Here is a 19,013-nt window from a genome sequence, read left to right on the forward strand (position 1 = left end):
TACAGCCTGATTAAAAGCACAAAGACAGACAGAATTTAAAATAAATTAAAATTATGGCAAGGAGGAGGGAGGACTGAAATGTGAGAAACTGGAGGAGGTCTCAAAAGTGTTGAGATCATGTTGGAATCCAAGCACTTTTTCAGTATTAATGCACACCTGTTGCCAGTGCCCATTTTTTTTCTCTTATGAAACATTCCAGTGCTTATCATTTCATCAGGCTGCTTTTCCATGTAAGGGGCCAGTCCTTGCAGCTGCTGAATACTGAAACAAGCCAATTATCTGGGTTTCTTTGTAGAAGGATACAGAACCAAAGTGCACCTGAGCCTGACCATTTAAATGATTTGCTTTAAAAAGTTCAGAATAATTTTTGCTTTTTGCCTTTTCCTTTCCTTCTAGGCTTACTTCATCCTACATACAACCAGATTCTGAACATACCATCCCTTTAGTCAGAGATATTTGCTTTCCCAGGTAATAGGATGCAGACAAGCAAACCGAGGGAAGAATAATACCACATGTGTGACAGAATCTTTGAAGAGCAGGATTGTCTGATTGCATGTTATTTCTATTTTTTAATTTACATTTTGCGGGTAATTATTTAGTTCCCACCCATTTTTAAATGTGTGCTAAATAGACATCTCCCATTAAATGAGATGCCCTTTAAAACAACTTTTCAATCTTCCTTTGCTATCCATTTACACTAACGGAGCTGAAAGATCTCATTCTGTAAATGGAAATCCAAATGTTCAAAGCCAGTTTTGGGGAAGAAGGGAAATAAATTTCTGGATCTGTTTAGGGATTTGCTCAATTCCATGAATGGTTTAAACTAGATAGAAGTAGATAGTTTGAATAAGATTTTTATGTGTGTTGGCCCATAACAAATACAGTATTTTATCATCTAGGACTTGGATGAAATCCTTACATTCAATAAGAGTATCTGGAAGCTACATGTGGTACAAAATGCCATGGGCTGGGCTGGGCATTTATGTATTCTAAGATCAGTGCATGTTACATCTCTGTTCCAGATTTACTTTGGTTACCGGTTTGCTTCTAGGCTCACTTCAAGGTGTTAATTATGATCTCTAAAATCCTATTGATCATGGGGCTGGGTTATGTCCACCAGAAGGAGCATATTGTGGGTCCCAGATAAAAGGAAGTTCCATATGGCAGAATCCAGGAGGAGAGAAAGTTTTGCTGTGAAAGATTGCCCTCTGGAACATTATCCTGCCTGGTGTTAGATTGGCCCTAACCTTGCTGGCCTTTAGGGAATCCCTGAAGACATGGCTGTGCCATCAGTCATGAGGATCTTGTGGACATTGAGAGCCTGAAAAATCACCATATTGTTTGTGAACTATAGGTTGGTACTCTCTTGCACTTTGCATATTTTCTGTAATTTGCTTTCGACTGCTTTCATTGCTTTTTTTAATTTTATGCTATGCGTTTGGTTTTGGTTGTTCTAATTTATTAGTTGCACAGAATCATGTAAGCAAGAACTGCAGCAATATAAATAAATAAATAAATATAGATAAAAAATCTGCAGCAATATAAATAAATGCATTAATCAATGCATTAATGCATTGATTAATGATATCTTATAAAGGTAACTTCTGAATTATTCTGTTCCCGTCTATATAAAAGCATTTTGGGTTGTAACACCATTATTGCTTTATTATATGTGGTAAAGTGGAGATGTAATATTTTTGTTTTACTTTCATGTAGCCTTCTCCAGTTTGGGCATCTTCCACCAGCATAAAAAGAAGTTGAGACTCTAGAAAGAATGCAGAGAAGAGTAACAAAGATAACAATACCAATAGCACTTAGACTTATATACCACTTTACAGTGCTTTACAGCCCTCTCTAATTGGTTTACAAGTCAGCCTATTACCCCCAACAATCTGAGTCCTTATTTTACCCACACAAGGAATTTGTCTTGGTGCATATGCTCTCGGAGTACATAAAAGAAAAGATACATTTGTCAAGAATCATAAGGTAGACACTTAATGATAGTCATAGGGAAACAGTCAATATAAATCTTAAGGATACCAGCAACAAGGTTACAGTCATACAGTCATAAGGGGAAGGAGATGGGTGCTAGGAACAATGAGAAGATTAATAGTAATGCAGACTTAGTAACTAGTTTGACAGTGTTGAGGGAATTATTTGTTTAGCAGAATGATGGCATTCGGGGAAAAAACTGTTCTTGTGTCTAGTTGTTCTGGTATGCAGTGCTCTATAGCATCGTTTTGAGGGTGGAAGTTGAAACAGTTTATGTCCAGGATGCAAGGGGTCTGTAAATATTTTCACAGCCCTCTTTTTGCAGTATACAGGTTCTCAATGGAAGGCAGGGTGATAGTAATTGTTTTTTCTGCAGTTCTAATTATCCTCTGAAGTCTGTGTCTGTCTTGTTGGGTTGCAGAACCAAACCAGACAGTTATAGAGAGGTGCAGATGACAGACTCAATAATTCCTCTGTAGAACTGGATCAGCAGCTCTTTGGGCAGTTTGAGCTTTCTGAGTTGGCACAGAAAGAACATTCTTTGTTGTGCTTTTTTGATGACTTTTTGATGTTGGGTGTCCATTTTAGGTCATGAGATATGGTAGAACCTAGAAATTTGAAGATCTCTACTGTTGATACTGCGTTGTCTAGTATTGTAAATGGTGGTAGTATGGGAGGTTTCTCCTAAAGTCCATCACCATTACTACGGTTTTGAGTGTGTTCAGTTCCAGATTGTTCTGGTAGCACCATGAGGCTAGTTATTCAACCTTCCGTCTGTATGCGGATTCATCATTGTCTCAAATGAGACCAATCACTGTTATATCATCTGCAAACTTCACTACTTTAACAGAGGGATCTTTTGAGATGCAGTCATTGGTGTATAGAGAGAAGAGAAGTGGAGAGAGCACACAGGCTTGGGGGGGCCCTGTGCTAATTGTACAGGTATCTGATGTGATTCTGCTTAGCTTCACCTGCTTCTTCCTGTCTGTTAGAAAGTTTATGATCCATTTACAAGTGTGTTCAGGTACCTCTAGTTGGTTTAGCTTAGTTAGAAGAATGTCTGGAATGATGGTGTTGAATGCTGAACTGAAGTCTACAAAGAGGACCCTTGCATAGATCTTTGGAGAGTCAAGATGTTGTAGGATGTAGTGCAGAGACATATTAACAGCATCATCTGTCAATCTATTTGCTCGGTATACAAATTGCAGGGAGTCTAACGGCGGATCCGTGATGGTTTTCAAGTGAGACAGCACTAGCCTTTCTAGCCTTAAAGGGTTTACAACATGGGATTGCCACAGAGGAGAGGTCAACCTATTTTACAAAGCACCTGAGGGCAAGAAAAAACTAATGGATGAAATCTTGACAAGGAGAGATCCAACCTAGAATTAAGGAGAAATTTCTTGTCAGTAAGAAAAATTAGTCAGTGAAAGGGCTTATTTCCAGAAGTTGTAGGTGCTCATCACTAGAGGTTTTTAAGAAGAGATTAGATAGCCATTTGTCTGGAATATTATAGGGTCTCCTGCTTGAGCAGTGGGTTGGACTAAAAGATCTCCAAGGTCTCTTCCAAATCTGTCATTCTGTAATAACTATTGCTGATAATTTTAAGAAAATGGGGTCCACATATCTGGAAGTTGTTCAAATTGAGAAAAGCTGTCATAACAACTGGAATACAATCTATCCCAAATCCAGGAATGTCCATCTCAAATCAGTTGAAGTAAATCATACATTTAATAATTCATTTTTTAATAATATGGGTGTGCATATGTGTTAATGTATATGGAAACTTGATCTTTAATGCCATAACAAGATTTAACATGCACACATTTTTAAATAGGCCTTTTGGCTCTAGAATTTTCTTACCACCTAAGTTGAAGAAGAACCCCAAACTTGCTGTGCCTCAGGGCACTGGGCAAAACGTGACTTTTCAATCGGTCCCCTCTGCCAAATTGTGCAATAGCCTGGATTGTACAGGCTGCCTGGAATTCGCCAGCTAGGAAGAAGATCTCTGCGTATGAAATGGTTTGAGGAATGGAGGAGCTTTACTTCACTTCCTTCAGGGGGTGGATGTCCTTTCTAATGTATGTGATCGTGTCCAGAAAAAAAGGAAAACACTCACTTGTTTGTTTCTGAAGAATAATTTGTAGCAGAGTGAAAAGGAGACATTTTCCCTAATTCCTCAGTGTTCTCCAATTTATTGGAGTAAGTTGAACAGACACTACAAATTATTTTCCCATCTTAATTCACTTGGCTTTGCTGCTCATCTCTGAGAGTTTGTTATGTGAGACGCACTTGGTTTTTCAGATCTCCCTACATTGACTTAATAACTGAAATTAAACCGCAGAGAAAGATAAATAGATGAACTGATCTAACTTCAGGGAAAATAGTTTCATTATCTGTACTACTTCCCTTCCCCCAGCACCCACCCTTTGGATTTATCATCCTAGCTTTTAATTTTGTTTTTAAGAGCTGCCAACAAATTTGTTTTCTTTATTAAGAAGTTTAGAAACTAACACAACATTGCTCTAGGGTTATCATTTGTGATATGGTATAAGGTGTTGACTTTGAAGATTAGCTGCCCCAGGCTGCAGTGCTATTCAAACTGACTTCGGAACAAGTCCTATGGATTTCCACCAGAGCTTACTTCTGAAGGAACATGAAAGGATTGTATTATAAATCACTCCAAAACTGATACTCTTTGCAATGTGAGAGAAGAGCTGATCATGCATAGAAGCAGTGCTACCACCCCTGGGGGTTGGATGTCTTCCAATCAGTAAGAATGTTACACAAGCACATAAATTGTCAAGGTAGGAAGAATCTAGAGGAAGTAAGACATTTCTGAAGTTTCTAAAACATGTTCTTAAAAGAGAAATACGTACCTAAGAGACAATGGTCCTTCAAATCATCTTCCATAACTTAGTGACATCCTTTCATTTTTCCTTGCAGTACAGAAGACTGAAGCAAAAATAACTTCTCAAATTATGTTGAATTTTGTTGCACCAAAAATGTAATGTATCTTTTTTTCAAGTTTCAAGGTCAAAATGCCTAGAAATTAAACAGAATGAAGTTGACCCGACTAGTTCAAATATATAACCAGAACAGGATTTACAGCAGGAATGTGCAATTTCAGTCAGCATGAGGTGCACACCAGGCCTTGTGCAGCATGTCAAAGGCTGTACCCCAGAAGTTGGCAGAGCCAACAATATTTTTTTAGGTGCTTCAGAATGAAATGAGTGTGTTAAATCTCTGCAAGATGTAGGACAAGTTTCCTCTTTAACCATCTCCTATTCCAAAACATAATAAATTATGAAATTGTTTGCTCACCCATTAAGAAACAGAGTTCTGGAGAAATAAAAGTGATCCTGAGGGAACACAAGTAGATTTTGTACCCAATTAAAGGATAATTCTAGCATATCCCACAATGAACTCTATTCTGGAGATATTTCTACCTCAATCATCTTTTGGATGAGAAAACGAAAGTGGCTGAAGAGTGATAAAGGAAGGATCTAGTTTTTTGTTTTTATGTCTGTGCTTATAATATGTTATATTCATCAGAACTGTAACTGTTAACCAGTAGAAATATTAGTGAAATCCTACCATAAAGTAACTGAAATAATAATCAATATATTTTCTACAGAATGGATATCTGCCTGATTTGTGTTTTATTGAACTCAAAAGTATTCATGGATGATACATGTTGCCTATAGGTGTCCTATGCAAATTATTTGGAAATGAAGCTCAGAAGGGACTTGTCTCAGAAATGGATAATAGCCAGAGCTGTTTAGTCCGTGACAATGGCACATATACTAAGAAGGTGTATGTCTGAGGGAAGCAGTGTTTTACACAAGTTACTGGAAACTTCCTAAATAAGAAATGGCAGCCAGTACCAAGGTGAGGAAGATGCCTGACTGAAAGTCTTTCCTAAACAAGAAAAAAATAAATAAAATAAAAATAAAACACAGCATCATTTCCTAACAGTTCTGTTGCAATATTTTCAGGATCAGACTCAATAATATTAGTGAGAGTTAAAGGTTTAAATATACTTCCTTTTATTTACAATAGGCATTCTATATTCACTGAATATTCACAGATAGAAGCAAGGAAAAGGGTGTAGGTGGCTCCTTATATATACAATGGGTGGAGCTATAAGTGGGAGTGGTGAATTATGAATACATTAAGAAGTGAAGAATAAGTTAACCCCTGATACCCCATTCATATACTATTTACACATTAGAGAATAAGGCATTTACATCTGACAAATCCCCCTCTAAATGCCGATTCGTTATACAACACCAATTACATTCAGATTCAGGACAATACAAGACATACAATTTAGATGTTAAATATTTGTGTTGCTTAGAAGGTAAAGGCTTTGTCAATATGTCAGCTAATTGTTCTGAAGTATCACAATGCACTGCTTTAATAAATCCATCCTGAGATAATTGCCTCACATGTTTAAATTTTATATCTATATGCCTGGACCTTTGTCCAATGGCATCAGATCTAGATATTTCAATGGCCGCTTTATTGTCTTCATGCATGACAAAAGGCAAAGCAGGTTTTTTCCAAACATCTGAAATTAAATCATTAAACCATACAAGGTTATTTGCAGCTTTGGATAAACAAACATATTCCGCTTCTGTCGTTGAAGTGGCTACTAGTTCTTGTTTTCCAGTATACCAGTAAACTGGACAGTCATTTAAGAGAAAAATATAACCAGATGTACTTTTTCTGCATGATGTGTCTCCAGCCCAGTCCGCATCTGCATAACATGCAAGCTTTGGTTCTTTATTATCACTAGGTTCTAATACTAAGCAAAAATCTAGTGTACTTTTCAGATATCTTAAAATTCTTTTAACAGCTTCCCAGTGATACATTGTTGGTTTGCTGACGTGTCTGGATAATAAATTGAGTGGTAAGGCGATATCTGGTCTAGTCCAATTAGATATATAAAGAAGTGAACCTATGATTGATCTATAAAACGTGTTATCCTTGAATTCAGGGGAAGATTCATCAGTATTTCTAAGAAAATCAGTTTGCATAGGAGTATCACAGGGTTTGGCATTGTTTAAATTGCATTTATTTAAAAGTTCTATAATCTTATCTCTCTGAGTAAGTTTGAATCCCCTTCTAGTCTTATTAATTTGAACACCAAGATATTTGTTCACTTTACCTAGAGATTTCAACGAGAAATGTTCATTTAACTTATTTACAAAAGTTTCTCTTCTCTCTTTGTGTTTTCCTATATACAAAATGTCATCTACATAAATCAACACAAATTCAATGTAATCATCACCCTTTTTGACAAAGAAACAGTTATCAGCAGTGGTAGCGTTGAAATCCATGGTCTTAAGTACTTTTACTAAACAATCATACCATCTTTTACCAGATTGTTTTAATCCGTATAAACTCTTGTTCAACAGCCAAATTTCATTTTTGTTGGTGTATTGACTGTGAGGTGCTCTTACGTATATTTCCTTATCTAGTTTTGCGTGTAGATACGCAGTCTGTATGTCATATTGAAATACATCAAGATTGAGTGCTGATGCTACCACTAGAGCTGTTTTGACACTCTCTGTTCTTACAGTGGGGGAATACGTGTCAGTATAGTCCTCCGGATATTTCTGTGCATAACCTTGTGCAACTAATCTAGCTTTATATAGAGTATTGCCTCCTTCTAAGTTCTTAATTTTATATATCCACCTGGTACCAATAATTGTTTTATCTTTAGGTGCAGTTGCAGGTGTAAATACATTTAATCCTTGTAAACTTTCCATCTCTTTTTTCATAGCTAATTCCCATTTTTCTTTTTCTTCACGAGGGAGTTTTAACACTTCCTCATAAGTATTAGGTGTTATTGGCTCACCATCCATATGCATTATGTAATCTCTGTATTTATTTGGCATTTGATTTCTGTTGTTTCTAATGACTCTTTCAGGTTTGCTATTGTTATCATGCAAATATCTTGCTTCTTTTTTTGTTAGTGTGTCTGTCTTTATTTTGTGTTGGTTATTTGTCCAAGTTTTGGTTTTGCTTTTATGTTTGTTGATATTCTGTTTTTCTATGGTCCCTTTCTCATGAGATTTTGTATCTTTACATTTATTTGGAAATATTTCATTAAGATGTAATTTAGACCAGTTGGCCTGTTCATGAAACACAGCTGTTCTGGAAACTATAAATTTGTTATTATTATCAATGAATCTGTACCCTTTGGTGCCAGTTTCATATCCCATAAATCTGAGTCTTCTGGATACGTTTTCTCCCTTTCTTCTCAACTGCTTAGGTATGTGTACGTCTGCAGTGACTCCAAATATGTGCATGTGTGCTAATTTTGGTTTCCTATTATACATTACTTCATATGGTGTCTTATTTACAATACTGGACCAGGTTCTATTTTGTGTGTAATTTGAATAATGTAAGGCTTCTGACCAAAATTGTTTGCTTAAGCCAGCATCCTCCAATGTGCATCTAATCATGGTTTGTAATGTGGAATTCTTTCTCTCTGCAATCCCGTTCTGAAACGCAGAAAATGGACTAGACGTGTAATGTAGCATTCCTCTATCCTTTAACCATTGGGAGAATTCTTTAGACATGAATTCACATCCCCTATCTGTCATAATTTGTTTTATTTTGATATTGTGTTGTGTTTCTATGCGTTTGTAAAATTCCTTAAATTTTTGAAAGGTTTCATCTTTGTGTTTTAATGTATAAACAAACCCATAACGGCTATAATCGTCTACTATTGTCAGGAAGTAACGTTTTCTATAGGTGATTGATGGAGTTAATGGGCCAACTAAGTCCATGTGTACTAAGTCAAAAATTTTGTTAGTTGATCTAGTAGATTTTCTTGGCCTGGGACTAGTTTTTAGTTTTGTAGATTTACATACTGAGCATTCCAAATAGTTTTCACAATTTTTTATTTTGACACCTTCTGCGTGTTCAGTCATTTTTTGTACTACAGGAAAACTGGCATGTCCTAACTTCCTATGTAAGATGTGAGCACACTCATCATGAATTGGTTTACCTATTTTTGGTTTTTTTTTCATTGTGTGCATCTGCGTGATCATGAGATATTTTACATTCATCATTGTCACTGTTGCTAATATTTTCATCATCTACTTCAATACAATCTTCCATATTTGAATCAATGTTATGCAACCATTTTTCCTTTGTTATCAGATAAGGTAGGCCTCCTTTAATCATCACAGTGCCTATATTTATTTTATTCTTCTCCAAAGTCGCTTTTCCCTTTGAGAAAACTATATTAATGTCAGAATCTCTACTTAGTTTTATGGCACTTAGTATGTTATGAGGTATTTCAGGTATTAACAATACCCCCTCTATTTTTCCTAGACCAGGCAAGGTTACATTTCCTCTGCCTAATACTTGAACCTTTTCTTGGTTAGCTACCTTTATTACAAATTTATCTTCTGTAAATGAAGACAATATATTTTTGTTATTAGTGGTGTGATTAGTTGCTCCAGAATCAATAAGCCAATTATTGTTCTCATTTTGCTGTATTTTAGTGTTGTCTTGTTTATTTAATCCATTCAGTGAACCAGATTTTCTATCCTTTGAATTATCTCTGCCCCCTCTATTCTCTTTGTAATTTGGTGGGCTTCTATATCTATGTCTATCTATGGAAGACTGTCTATAATTGTATTTGTTCCTATATTCTGACCTATGTCTTTCCTTTGAAATTTTGGGACAATCTCTTCTATTGTGTTCCCTGGATCCACAATTGTGACATTTAAATGTTTCATTATATTTTTCTTGGAAAGCTACTTTCCTATAAGGTTTGTGTTCTGTGTGATTGCTAGAACGATTTCTTCTTGAATTGTCTTCTGCTATCAATTTATTGGATAGACTTTCTATGGATAAATATCCTAGATTGATAGTGTCTAAATGTGACATAAAACTGTCCCATGATGAATCAAGTGAGTTGATAATAACACTTTTCATTGTTTGGTCTGAAATCACCTCCCCCCTCAAATGCAGCTCAGCTCTTATTTTGTTTAAAGATATTAAATGCTCACTTATGGAAACCCCTGGTTTCACTCTAGATGAAAAGAAATCCTTAGACATTCTTGTGGTGGTAGCCACACTATCGCTGTGAAACAAATTAAACATGCATTGAATAATTTCTGAAACAGTCAGATTAGGTTTGATGCTATGATACATTGCAGGAGACACACTAGATATTATTAAGAAAAATGCTCTATGGTGTAAACAATCTATTTTTAAAGTCCAAGGTCTTTTTGGGGGACTAGTGATAAAAAATAGTAAATTTTCCTTCATAAAGACAACCTGGAGCTGTTGATACCATTCTTGCAAATTAATGCCATCAACCCTTAGTTTTGGGAAGTCACTGGGTAAATTTCCGACATTATTTTGTCCATTACTTACGACCTGAGGTAGTCCGTGGTCTCGCAAGTGTAGAAAATTGCAAAACGGCATGGGGATGCTCGCAACGAGTCTGCGTGGTTCTCTCGCCAGTTCATGTCTTCCCGGACCGTCTGCGTAGTTTCGCGCATGCGCGTTGTCCATTTCTTCTTTGGAGTCGTCGTGGAAGGTTCTCTCCATTGCGGCTCGCTCGCTCTGCTCTGCTTCAGACGAATCGGTCTCTGGTTCGACCTTGGGAGTTCTGACGACGGCGGCTGCTCTTCTTTTTCTTTTGGGGGCGTTGGCACTTGCTTCGGTCTGTGGTGTAGGGCGGAATCGACAAGGCTCTCTGGGTTCGGGCGTCGTCGCTTTCGAAGTCAGGATGGGAGCGGGCAGGTCTTGAGGTATCGGCTTGCTCGCTCGCTTCTTCGGTGGCTCTTTGGTAATTTTTAGTTTTGGCCCAAATGCAGCAAAAAGTGTTTTCATTGCTGATTTTATTTGGGATTTTGTTGAGTCATCTTCACTTTCTGATTCTGATTCTTCTGAGGAGTTCGAATCTTCTTTTTCATTTTCGTTGTCTGGTAACGTTTTTCGCGCCAGAAATTTTGAATTGAGCATTTTGATTGGCTCTGCTTCGCTCACCTTGGAGGCCTGTTGAAACCAAGATGGCTGCCATTCAAAATTTCGCACGGGATCACTGTTTTTCTTCTTCGTAATGACTTTCTCTGCAGTCATATCACTCACTATTTTTGGGTCTTTAGACTTCTCATTAGTGATGTTTTTCTCTCTCGCTGCTCCGCTGTTCTTCAGCATTTCTTGGAGGTTCGCGATGAGGCTTTCATCATTCTTCTGGCTTTTTAATAGTTTTAATATCTCTGACCTGAGTTCGTTATTCTCTATTTCGATTTCCTCCTGGTCATCATTTTCGTCTATTATTTCTTCGTCTTCAGTGGTGTATTCTTCGGATTCTCTCGAAATTGCGTTTGTGGATTCGTTGATTATTTCTTGTTCTGTTTCCATTTCTTTGCTGTAGGCCCTGGTGTTGGGCCTATCTTTCTTAGACATTTTTAAGTTTTTATTGAGTCAATTAACCATCCTCTGCTACCAGCTTGTTGCAATATTTTCAGGATCAGACTCAATAATATTAGTGAGAGTTAAAGGTTTAAATATACTTCCTTTTATTTACAATAGGCATTCTATATTCACTGAATATTCACAGATAGAAGCAAGGAAAAGGGTGTAGGTGGCTCCTTATATATACAATGGGTGGAGCTATAAGTGGGAGTGGTGAATTATGAATACATTAAGAAGTGAAGAATAAGTTAACCCCTGATACCCCATTCATATACTATTTACACATTAGAGAATAAGGCATTTACATCTGACAAGTTCTCCATCCAAGCAGTGACCAGCTCCAACCTTACTTACTTTTTTCTGAATCAGCCAAGGTTGACTAGAAGCTACTACTTACTAAATCCCAGCTTGTGCCCCAAAATGCATTTATAGCTCTCAGCATAAAAAGCATACTATAGAACAGAAGTGGTAAGTAAACACAAATGTCTCACTTATGGTGACATATTAGAACTTGTCAAGGAGAATGCAAAATAAAATCAAGAGATGTGATGTCAAAAGGACACACTTGTCAGTGGTTTTCTAATGTATAATTATTAGAAAGATTTAAATTCGATAAAATAACTTTTGATGATGAATATGATGAGTTTGAAACAAAACTGTGGAAATGATGAACATGTCACCACTAAAATGTATAAACATCTACTGAAATTTGAAACAGAAAAAGAAAAAATGAAAGGATGTATGATAAAACTGGTTAAACGTTTAGCTATAATATAGAAATGTAACAGTGGGAGAATATGTGATTGAAAGGATTGAAATTTATATGCTATAATTTTAAAGATAATTTTTTATTAAAGATATGCTGCTGATAAATCCCACCAGAAAAATTGTCTAGAATGTACAAAGGTACTTCAGTTTTGTGGAAGTACTGGTATAAATAGCATGAGGGGACATATTACCATGCTTAGTGGATATGCAAAAAAGTTAGAAATTTTGGACTTAATTACATATATTAATTCAGAAGATTTAAAAAATTAATATACAGTTACAACCAGTGGATTTTCTTTTGGGATTTACAATAAACAGTTGGAAAAAAGGCATTGAACTTTGTTTTTATACATGATAACTGCAGTGAGATTCATATGCACAAGAAAGATTTGACATTACTCTCAATGGAGGAATGGATAGTGAACATGATGGAGAGCTAGTTTCGTCTAGTGCTTAAGCACCAGGCTAGAAAGTGGGAGCCTGTGAGTTCTAGTCCTGCCTTAGCCATGAGCACCGTTGGGACAGTCACTCTCTCTCACCTCACAGGTTTGTTATGGGGAAAATAAGAGCAGGAAGTGTTAGATATGTTTGCCACCTTGAGTTTTTTTTGTAAACATAATAAAGGTGGGATATAAACAAACCAACAAACAAACATAAACAAACTTGCTGAAATGGCTAAATTGACAGCTTTGATCAGAGAAAAGACATTATCTAAGTTTAATGCTGAATGAAATCCCTTATAGACTTTTTGTGTAGTCTAAAAGAAAAAAAATGAAATTTGACATATGGTTTTGATAATTAGAAAAAAATAGATTGTAGAAAAAAATGTAAATTATGTTGTAACCATAGAGTAAGAGGTTAATTTACATTTTTATCTATAGCTGTTGTACAAAAATAAGAAGGGACTTCCCTCTCTCTCTCTCTCTCTCTCTCTCTCTCTCTCTCTCTCTCTCTCTTTCTCTCTCTCTCTTTCTTTCTTTCTTTCTTTCTAACTTTTGAACTTTTAAACTTTTAAACTTTTGACTTCATCTTTTTAGTTCTTTCTTTTCCTCTTTTTGCTTTATTCTAAATATTAGTTCTTGCTAGCTTTTATATTTCTTATTTAACAATTTAAATAAAGCTATATCATTTTGACTGAAATATCGTAGAAAATGGATGTGGGTGCAGCAAATTGCTGAATATCTGAAAATGAAGACCTCTCAAAATGGAAGCTGAGGGGCTTTTATTGGACGTTTAAATGTGGCAGGAAAGATTTAAGTAGATTACTCAAATTAGGAGGGTCATATCTAACTTCCTAAACTACCTGCAATGAATTCAGAGGCACATTCTACAGCAAGCCTTAGAAAACTATGATAGTTGGACTAATCAGACATAACAAAGCAGTAACTAGCTTCCCCAAAGAAGTGTGCTTGCTGGCTTTTTATCTCATCTTTAATGTTTTCATCAGCCAGCTCATAAGGTAGATATTTCAAACCTGCTCTACTCCTTTTCCTGGGGTAAATCAACAGAGTTTGAAACCAAGCGTGTTGTTATTCAACATCCTTCGGAAAAGAAAGAGAAGAGGAAGGGAGGGAGACTGGTGTTAAAACATTTATGTGACACTGCAGTTATATTACTCATCTTTAATAAAACACCAACCGACGGCACAATTCAGTTTTGCACAACAGGAGTCTGTTTCCCCTCCTCCTTTTCTGCGTATTTATAAAAACAGGTGGCTGGACCTCCTGAGGAATTTCATTTTAAACATTTTTTTCAGGTGTACTTAGGAATGTGGAACAGTCTAAGAACTCTACAGTTAGTCATACAGACTGCCAAAGGATTGGTTTCTTTAAAAAAATATAACAGAAGCTTCTTCTTAGCACTTGCTAATATTCTTTTTAATTTCAAGATCAAATTACAACAAAAGTTAATTATATTGAGTCAATACCTTTTCAAGTGATAAAAGTTCTGACTACAAAGTCATGTTACAATATAAAATCTGAAGTAAAATATATTCTCCTTTCAAAGAGAAATGTGAACCATCATTTACAAAACAAATAAATTGCAATCCACAGCAATATAATTTGATGGGTATTGTTTCATAGATTTGTATATAAATAATGATGGGATTATTTCTGGAAAATAAATGAGCAAGCAAAAATGAGCAAAAATTTATTTCATTTGAAATCAATATGAATGGGGTCCATAAGACACATTTCTCTAAGATTAAATTTGTCCCAGGAGATAAAGAAGGTCTAAAGCAGGGGTATCAAACTCAAGGCCCCTGGGACGGATCTGGCCCATGGGGTGCTTAAATGTGGCCTGTGAGGCCAGCCTGGAAATAGCAAATGACCAGCCCACAGTGCCTCTGGTAGTCATAATGGGGGAGGGCATGTGCCCTGTTTTCAGCCTGGATGGCCGCCTGCAGCACTTTGCCGGCCAAAATGGGGCATGGGGAACCCATGGGGGGAGGGACAATTTAGAAACCATTTATTCCCAGAGTAGACTTTATTTCAGAGACTTTCCAGAGCCAAAACGGTTGAAATAATTTCAAGCTCGAATCATATATATATATATTTATTTTTAAGAAAACTTTCAAATGATGCATATGATTAAGAAATGTTATTTACTGTATAAAATGCTGTACATCTGCTTTATATTCTTTAGTATTGTCCATTCCCCTCAAGCCTCCCTCATTCCTGTGGAGAGCTCTAATTAGATTTAATGTGTGGTTTCGTTGTCTTTTGGGCAGATTATTCATCTGTGAAGTTGGAATTTCTGCAGTTATGAAATGAATTTTGCCACCAAAATTGATATCATTGGATATGACATTGTGATGATACCAAGTTTGAACAAAGCAAATTCCACCTCTGAAACATTTCAATCATATCAACCTAACAACAGAATGCTAAATCATTGCAGTCCTTAGTAAGGATTTGAGGAGAAATGTACACCATGTACCTATGTATACACTGAGTATGGGTTCCCAAATGCTAAAATTTTTCTTTGCCTTACAATTTTTTAAAAATTAAGATCTTCCCAGGGATGACCCTTCTGGTATACTGCAAGGATGGCTTCAATAAACTTAACAACACTGACTACTTCTTGGAATTTCTTTTGAGCTTTTAAGCTCAGAAGAAGGGGATGAAACTAAGGATAATCTGCAACTATGTTGAGGACAAATGAGATTCCTCAGATATGAGGGAACTAAGAAAAATGACCTCCAAAATCAAACCTAGAATAAGACAATGGCAAATGTATATATTCTTGGCAAGGTTTTAAAGTATATAGACATGACTGAAACCACTTTTTTTTGCCAACAAAATTATGAAGTTTTTGCCAAGAAAGCTGTATAATAATGGCTGAAACATTTAATCAAATTTATACACTCAAATAAGAAAGCACTTCTGAACTTCTGGTTATTTTTATGGAAGCCTGATCATTAATTAGAATGACACATAGTATAACAGTGCAAAGTCAGGACTAGGCAAATTCAGAAATTTTTCTTTCAATGAGCTGCTGATATCGAAATGAATCTTCGTTTTGTCCATGCATTTGATGAAGTAACAACATTTTGATTCCCTTAATGCATAACCCAATGAATCAAAAGCTGATAAGTAACATTCTTTGAGGACCACCAATATGGTTGTGTCTATATCAAAGAGAAAAAAAGGCAAAAAAAGGTCTGTTAATGTTACCCAACATAACAGTACAGCAGAAAAATGCTATTTGAAGTCTTTCTCTCTCCATTCCCTTTTCTCTTTCTGTCCTCTCTCTCTTTCTCTTTTCCTCCACTTTCCTCTCCTATTCAGAATTTATAAAATAGGTTCATTCCTTCTGGCAAGGCAATCAAACTGATCAGTCCTAGAGGAGATCAACCCTGACTGCTCGACCAGATCCTGAATATGAAACTCAAATACTTTGGCCACCTAATGAGAAGGAAGGACTCACTGGAGAAGAGCCTAATGCTGGGAAAGATTGAGGGCAAAAGAAGAAGGGGACGACAGAGAATGAGGTGGCTGGATGGAGTCACTGAAGCAGTAAGCGTGAGCTTAAATGGACTCCAGAGGATGGTAGAGGACAAGAAGGCCTGGAGGGACATTGTCCATGCGGTCACAATGGGTCAGACATGAATTTGCAACTAACAACAACAAATTCCTCCTGGCATGTTGCCTATGACATCTATGTCTATCATGTGGAAGTCTGCACTAAGAATCCCTTGACCCTTGGATTCCATATAGATGTCTGCAATGAGCATCCCTTTTCCATAGAATTAAATGACCTCCACTGACTTCCACGTGAGAGGTTAGGTTGATCTCATTGGGTTAATTTCCCTCTCCTTATGATTGTTTGCAAAAGACCACAGTCCTATAAATCAAAGTGAAATCTGTATGAGTGCCCAATATGACTTCACATCGGAAGGGATGGGAGCTTGATGTTTGCCTTCTGCCCCCAAATGTATTTTTCTCAGAATGCAAGATGCATTATGGGGATTCAAACTTCACAGATTCACACTGAAAGCAGTAATTGAAACAAATAGGGTTTATTAAGTTTCCAGATGTTCATAATTGGAACTACAACTATAGTGAATGAGAAGAAAAAAGCTACTTCTCTGCTTCCCATCATAATTGTAGTATAATCATTTAAATAGTTGTATTTATCTTCTTGATCACACAAAAAATCCTTCATGCTGTAAATTTATGGAATAGCTAATGGCTCCCAAGTATGGGTCTCATTAGGGAGTGGTATTTATTGCAGTATTCATTAAATAAAAGCATTGTAATCTCATAAATTGAACAATTATGCTCATTTGAACATTCTGAAACAGCAAATCTTTTATGCGCTAATTGAACTGCCTAATGAAAAGCAGGTGTCATAGAAACCATAAACAAAGCCAAACTGGAATGATTTGAATATTAAAAACAAAAGCAAAAAACAATTTAACTTGCACACCTTAATTTTTCAGGACATGCAAGAGGCAGATTCATTTCCAGATTTGTAACCTCTGAATGTGGTATATTACTTCTAAGCAGATAGGGCACCCTCACATACCAGTTGGCTAACCCTTTCAACTTCAAAGTTACTGCTTGGCTACCAGCCTGAGACCATGACAGTCTGGCTGGGGGCCCAAAACCTGACAACTTGGCTCAAGGCCCAACAAATCAAGCTGACGGGCTTTTCTGCAAAAGGCTGATGAAAAGTTCCTGGCAGCTTGGACTGCTTGTGTGAACGCTAATCAATCACAAATATGTGCTTGGAAGCAACCTCCATAGATCTTGCTAGCCGGATGAACTGCAGGTTTGCAGCCAGGTTTATACCTTCTGGTTGGAGGGGCTTAACAGTCGATCCTCCTATAGCTCATAAGAAGGCAATGTGGTGCCCATCTGCCTAAATATGCCTGTAGACATTTCCCTTGTTGCCTCCCAGGTTCCAACCTTTCAACTGATTTTAATTCCTATATTAATCTTTCAAACAGATGCAAATGGATGTTTCCGTTTTCCAAATCACAGCAGTAGCTATCGTCTCTATGCACAAGAATGTTTTAGGGCGTCACCTAAAGCCCTAAAATAGAAATCTTTGGAACATAATAATGGATGCTGGTTGACAGCCAAGGCTTTGTTTGAAAAAGCCAATCAGTCCCTTGAGTCAAATCTTCAAAGCACATCCAATCACATCAGGCACCTTAGAATCAGATTTAGATCAAATTTAGAATCAGATTTAGATCAAATTTAGAAAGTCCAGTGGACTTTTGTTCATGCATACCTGCACATTTTACTGAATCATATGGAATTTTCAAATCCAGGGAATTTTTTTTGGGGGGGGAAATATTTCAGATCAAATCCATGATTGAAACAGTGTGGCATTTTGTTTTAATTGGATGATGGTGATTTTAATTAAGCATGCCTTTGATATCAGAAAGCACTGGCAGGTAGAAAGGAATAACCTCCTTGTTATTTCATCTATTTGTTTTTCAGATGCAGGTCCAACTGCCTATGCTAACTATGTAAGCTATTATGATTATGCAAGAGCTCCTCTGACATCACTGGAAAAAAATGGAACAATACCTCAGTAGACAGTTTGGTTTTTTTAAAGGATCCCAGTGCAACAGTGGATAGCTTAGGAAAGAAAAAATAGCAATTGGGAAAAGTTGTTGCATGATTTTCAGTGATGTTCAGTCTGTTGGGTAAATGTTAGAGGTCTTTCCTGATGATTTGATGGTTCTAACAGACAGCTTCAGACCTTCTTGAAGAAAAGTTAGGAAATGCAAAAAAAAAAAAACAGTTTTATTTTATTTTTTAAAAAATGGGTATTGTGCATTGCACTTTGAGCATATGGTTGTTTAGCAAGAAGGTAGGACAACAGTACTGTCAATGCTGCCCAAGCCTCTGACTGCACAGATTTTTCTTAAAATGGCTTAAGGTTAAGCCAGCATCAGCATGGGACAGCAACAGCTTCAGGGGCTCAGAACACATATATTCTGAAATAGTTTTTACTTTTGCCTTTCAGTGCAGCATTATTCATGGAGCTTTTGTGGAAATATTCACACAGAGTTGTTGATAAGTCTGACTGTGCTGTTTATTAGACTAGATAATGCTGAATCTGCAAACACACTCCAAATGATTACTGTTGTGTTCCTTGATAGCATAATCTGACATTTTTATAGGTACATCTGTCCATAAAATAGTTTTACTCTCCATCTGAGTTCAACCCTGATAAAATAAGACAGCATAGCAAAATATTTTGGCTGTATTCCTGTTCTGAAAACAGCATACAACTCCCAAGTCTTTCTCTTTTTCCTCCCTACAAGTATAAAACCTAGA

The sequence above is a fragment of the Pituophis catenifer genome, unplaced genomic scaffold (genome assembly GCF_029215685.1).
Source record: "Pituophis catenifer annectens isolate HBS135680 unplaced genomic scaffold, rPitCat1.0.hap2 SCAF_2, whole genome shotgun sequence".
In the NCBI taxonomy this organism is placed as follows: Eukaryota; Metazoa; Chordata; class Lepidosauria; order Squamata; family Colubridae; genus Pituophis; species Pituophis catenifer.